The sequence below is a fragment of the Leuresthes tenuis genome, unplaced genomic scaffold, assembly GCF_036924035.1.
Source record: "Leuresthes tenuis unplaced genomic scaffold, fLeuTen1.0.hap1 SCAF_12, whole genome shotgun sequence".
Taxonomy (NCBI): Eukaryota; Metazoa; Chordata; class Actinopteri; order Atheriniformes; family Atherinopsidae; genus Leuresthes; species Leuresthes tenuis.
Window position 1 is genome coordinate 7,898,653 of NW_027325366.1, and position 6,375 is coordinate 7,905,027.

The following is a 6,375-nucleotide window of genomic DNA, read 5'->3' on the forward strand; positions in this document are numbered from 1 at the left end:
ATAAGACAAAAACGTGCTACATGTCTTATAACTTGAAAATTCTAATATTTAATGTTTTACATGGACACTATACGGTGAAATACTTGATACTCACAGCCTTGTTTTCTGTAAATACGTTGACATGCAGTCTAACAGCATTATGGCATTATGCTTGCTTTGTATGATTCATATCAAGGACAGAATTAGCCTTGCTTTATCTACTTATCTATTCCCGCTTAAGACCCAGGGTTTAAATTTGTTAACATTTTTGACACCTCCTGCCTATTTAAGATGACTCAAACCTAATAAGTATAAAAAACAAAGCTTTGGCTTTGAATGGGACCAGGTTCTACTTTTTGAGACCCAGCAATGCTGGGTTTTATGAAGATACTGAATGTAAATCAACATTTAACTACAACTTTAAAACAAAAAGAGCTGAAGAATCTTGAAATTATACGCTCGTGAATTTAGTCTGAACATTTGTGCGAAAATTACAGCACTTTGGAGAGAGCTTTACTGACTTTTCCCCTAAAAATATTATGAATATGATAAGTTGCACTTTAATTAATTTAAATGTTCAGTAACAGATCCACTTGAGAAGATGTTAATTGAATATAAATATATAGTGCTAGTAAGAGTTCTGTCTCTCACTCCCCTTTTCTTTGGGTAGCTGAATTGCATTCAAACAGAAGGTAAGGAAATATAAAAAAAATATGTACAAAAATCCCAATTTCGGGTCAACAGTGTTTTGATATCTATTAGCAGATATCAGTTCATGATGTTATTACCAGTGTTTATCAACATGATATGGGCATTTACTGTTTTTTTTAATACCACGGTTATTTATAATTCTGGTATAATAAAGGGTTGCATTTGTCTGCAGATCTTAAATGACTAAATCTGCTTTAACTAGCATCAGAATGCCAAAAGTAAACATCCAAAATGCATGCACACAATGACAGCATCTAAACAGAGCAGACACTGCTTAGCAAGCATCACACAATCGTGAGATTGGAGGTTGATTTACTGCCCTACACATTAACAAATTTAGTTCTGTCTCCACCTTGCTAACTTCCAACACTGCAAATTTGGTCTGGATAATCCTGATCGGAACTGGAAAGTGCATCACACAGGCAGGGAGAATCATAGTGAGCAGAAGAGAAGGTTTTTTTGGTCAGAATGGCCTCCCACTGCTACTCGAGGTTCACCTAGATGCCAACAAAATATTGGTTGCAGCTCGAAAAAAACATTGGATGCCATATTCTAAAATACTTGATGGACAGAAAATTTCAAATGAATATCCTTTTCCATGGGCAACACAAATGTGTGCACCAAATTTGACAGAAAGACATCCTACAGTTAAGATAATACACAAAGATGTGAAAGAGGAAAAATAACTTTCTGCAAAAAATTCAAGCCTAAATTCATAGAAATCTGTTTTACAAACTTATACGAGAAGGTTGAAAACATCTGTACCAGTAGTTTAAGATAAGTCACTCTGGACCAGAATGCTAAAAATTACTATTAATAAATTCTACTGTTATCTAATTTGATTGAGTATCATTTATTACAAGCCGTCTAATAAGAGCATGTAAATGCCGACATTCACAGATTCTACAGCCATGCTGACTTATTTTAGAAGCTGTGCTTTGACACAGCAGTAATTCAGCCTAAATAGTTTGAATTTATCTTCTAGAAACTTTGAATATCTAAAGCAAACATTTTGGCAATAACTTTAATACTTGTTGAGATGTTTTATTCAGACTATTTGGAACATTTCATATCTTTGTTTAAAAGATGTTGCATTTTTAAGTACCTACATAGTGTCAATTATATCCTCTGTGATAGCTTTTTTGGAGTCATTATACATAACAACAAGACCTCTGGAACAATACAGTCAGTATTTAAATTCCCTGACTGTGATGCCCCGTCCTGGATGTAGAATGAAGGTGGAGAGACTAAAAGGGCTTGCCAGGTGCATCCCTAAAAACATCTGCAAACTATGCCATCTGGAGAAGTGTTTCTTCTAACTTATTGCTCTGCTCTGGAAAAGTCCTTTCATGACAAGCACACATATGAGAAGTTATAACAGATTGAATTGTCAAACCACGGATGGCTGAAGAGAACATGTCCTCAAGGCTTGATGAAATGTTGACATAGATCCTAACCAGGCTTAGAACAAGAACACATTTATTTACTGACCTCTCTATAGATTGTTAGTACACAAAAAGAATACTGCCATAAGGTCAGAAAAACTAGAGTCTGTAGTGATCCTCTTGTACTTCAACACAGAGTTTGTGCAGAGTTCTGGACACTGCACTAATCTCAAATTTGCTCAGTGATTGAAAAATAGCAGAGCACGGTGATATCAACACCTTATTGGTATCTTCTTATTATTTTAATTACAATTATTTTCATATTTGATCTGCAAAACTCCTGCATCATATATCCCTATGATGCAGCATTGTTTGAAATCTCCCGCCCGACCACCACAATGAGAAAAAGTAGTTTATAAATTCCACTGCAGGACAGTTTGGAACAATATATAAAAGCAAACAAAGCAATGCTTTTCTAATCTTATAAACCTTTATTTCATTCACAATTAAAATTCTAGCCGCTCAACAATCCAGGGTGATCGTTCGTCATATTTTTTGTCTGGTGATGTTTTCAGTTGGTGAATGGTATGGACTCCTTTTTAGTTTGGAGGATGTGTTATCCATGATTTCCAAAAGTAATCTCCAATTTCAATTTGTTCTCCACTTTGCCTCACTCCATTTTGAATGAGCTTTGGCTTAGAGAAGACAATGATATTTTTGGAACATGTTCACATATGGCTACAGTGATTTCTAGAAGTGTTCCTTAGCGGACGCAGCGGTTTCCCTAACAGAATTTTTTCTGTTTTTATCGCCTGAGGTCCCAAAGATAACGAACTTCGAATATCAATTGGTGACGCGTTACGATCAGACACCTTATAAATTACTTTTCTTACCTCATCAGTGATGTCATTGTCCAGATAACATGCCTCTGACACTATAAAAATGTTCTTTTATGAAGATTTTTAGCAATTAATATCACAGTTTAGTTAGTGTGAGAGCATTGTGGGATTAAGCAAAAATAAATATCTGAAATCGTGCTACATAAAGTGCATGTCTTATTCAATGAAAAATACACAGATCAGGGTAATAGTACAGTGTTCAATGATCATCTGATTCCTGACTTTCCCCTGCAAAACCGCTTTATCTGAATGAGGGGAATTTTGTTTAAAATCCACATTGTAATCACTTAAACAACTAGAGGAAGATGATTATCTCAAGCTAGATTGACAGTCTGTTTGTGAAAATCCCTCTTGGGCTTTCGGAAAGCAATGAAAAGCAATAAAATCAACCAGTCTGGGACATGATAAGGGCCAGATGGCCAGCTGCTGAATGCTACCTGTCTTCACTTCTCAAGTGATTTATCCTTTCCGTCTGCACTCCGCTTGCTTTTTCACTTACGGATGAGGAATATCTATTCCTACCCTAAAACTGACAGCCACCTCTGGGAAGCCATAATATGATTAATGACTCTGTACAGCTACTGGAAGTTTGGAGAGAGCACAAATTTGGTGCTCATTCCAGATATGTTTACAAAATTCTTCCGTGTCAATGTTTGTTTGCGAGGAGTGATTAGGTGATGAGCAAAAAATGCAGCCTTAAGTTCCAAAGCAGCTAAGCCTTTTTTCCTCTGGGGATGGAGAGCTGACAGTGATGAAGAATAGATCTTCCTCTGAGGAGACTAAGGGAGAGCAAATTATGGAAACCTCCTGTCTCCCAATGATATGCCTGTGCTCTTAACACAGACGGATGTAGAGCAGTATCAGGTATGTGTCAAAGAGAGCTGGACAGGTTTTGACATGTCAGAAATAACATTTATGGTACGTTTTTACAGATAACTACCCACAATTAATTTTACAAGAAGCTCAGTTGAGTGACATTCAAGCAGCAAGCAGTACTTTCCAGAATAAGGCCATGGTGGATAAGTCTAGGAGACTGTCTGAATGCAGGCTTGACATATACTGATATGGAAGAAAATCAAACTTTCAGAAATGTCTCAATATCTTTGTAGCTGATTTATTTGAAAAATAAAAAGCTTTTTGACTGTTACAATGCTGAAAAACATGATATACAGGCATCTAGTAAAAGTATATATTCCTTGGAAAGCTGATTATTGTTGAGCTGAGCACCAAAAAACATCAACAACTACTAATTTCACATTTTCAACTTTACATATGTATCCCTTCCTGCCAACCCAAAATTCCTCTTCCGTTATCTAAACTGTGTTCCACAACGTAGCTTGTGTTGGAGTATAAGATATGGACTTGTGAGGAGAACTGATTAAAGATTAGAAACAGCAGACTTGTTGGCCCCATTGCAGATGCCCTTGACCCATGAAATTGAATGTGGTTTGACTGTAAATTCTCTAGCAGTTGAGAACCTGTGGCTTTTTAACACCCATCGCATTAATGTGTGCCTCAAGCCAATAAAAAGAACTAAGTGGCCGTGTGGTGGTTAGCAGAAAAGTGCAAAGTCACAGCAAGGCACTCTACCAATTACTAGTTGAAAAGCAACAAGTAGATGCAGCAAAGCTTTTATAGTTAGTTCCATATGGGCGGTTGAAGGTTAAGTTGTCCTGAGTGTTGGGGTTTGGTGATAGGTTTGACCCCCCTGTTGTTCTTTAATGTCTGTTTAATTCTGGAAAAAGAAAAGATTTCTTTAAGTTCTGTTTGTCCATGTTTAAATTGACAGCAATACAAATGTCTGTACAAACACAGTTGCCCTGATAAACCTACAAAGATCAATCAGCCAATTCTTTAACTCTATGGAGTTCTTTTTAACCCATGTTTGCTTTTTGTTTTTCTTGTTGGATTACACCCTGACTGTATGCTTGAGTCTGATGATTTCCTATAATGCTAAAACCAGGAACAATAAGTCTTTTCGGTTCGTTTTTCTTGGACTGTAAAATGATTACATATCTTGGCTATGATTTATCTTATTCCTACTTAATATTATTTTGTCATTTTGATTTCAAACTATGTATTACAGATTGGGAGTTGAAACATATAGCTCTGTGAAAAAAATCTTGAGCCACTCCTCATTTCTTTGTATAAAGTAACTATAACTATAACCTACTGTTATGAGAAAAGGTTTCATTAGCATATAAATCATCTGGTCCTTACCTGGTCATAAAAATGAAGTAAACACTACCTCAGATCAACAACATCACATGACATATTACACCATATCATCCTGGAGCAAAAGGTCAGCTGAATGCAACAGCATTTTGTGAAAGCACTAAGTATAAAAAAATCAATTCAACAGCTCGTAGAACCACCTTTAGCAGCAATAACTTCAAGTAATCGTTTTGTGTATCACATTATTTGCCCCTCACATCATCGTTGAGGAATCTTGGCCCACTCTCCTTCACAATGTTGCTTCAGCTTAATGGAGCTTGTGAGTTTTAATTTACACATAGCTCAGGTCTAAAGTTTGACTTGGTCATTGCAATCAATAACTTGATTATTTTCTTTTTCAGCCAATTGGTTGTAGATTTGCTGCTGTGCTCTGTATCATTGTCTTGTTGTAACACCCAGTTTTAGCCAAGCTTCATCTGTCTAACAGATGGTCTTACAATTGACTGTAGAATACTTTGCTCAACGTAGGAACTCATGGTCAACTCAATGACCGCAAGATGTCTAGGTCCCGTGGCTGCAAAACCGTGGCTGTCCAAACCATCCCTTCACCATCACTGGGGTTTGAGAAGACACAAAACAGGGGACAACAAACACTGTAACACCATTCAAAGGATACCTGTTGAGACAGGGAAACACAAGTTAATAAACACAATAATGCCAAATGTACATACTATCATTTGAGAAATTAAATGGGGGGAAAAAGAGAGCAAAGTGAGTAAATGTGTGACAGATGAGGCCCCCCACCAGTCTAGGCCTATTGCAGCTTAACTATGGGATGTTTCAGGATCACCTGAGCCATCCCTAACTATAAGCTTTATCAAAAAGGAAAGTTTTAAGCCTAATCCCTAAAGGTGGAATGGGTGTCTGCTTCCCAGACATTTACTGGCAGCTTGTTCCACAAGAGAGGGGCCTGATAACGGAAGGCTTTGCCTCACATTCTACTTTTAGAAACTCTGGGAACCACAAGTAAAGCTGCAGTCTGGGAGCAAAGTGCTCTGTTGGTAAAATATCTAACAATGAGATCTTTAAGATATGATGGAGCTCTGTCATATATGTGAGAAAAGGAATCGTACATTCTATTCTGAATTGAACAGGGAGCCAATGAAGAGAAGCACGATCTCTCCTGTTAGATCTCATCAGAACTCTGGCTGCAGCATTTTGGATCA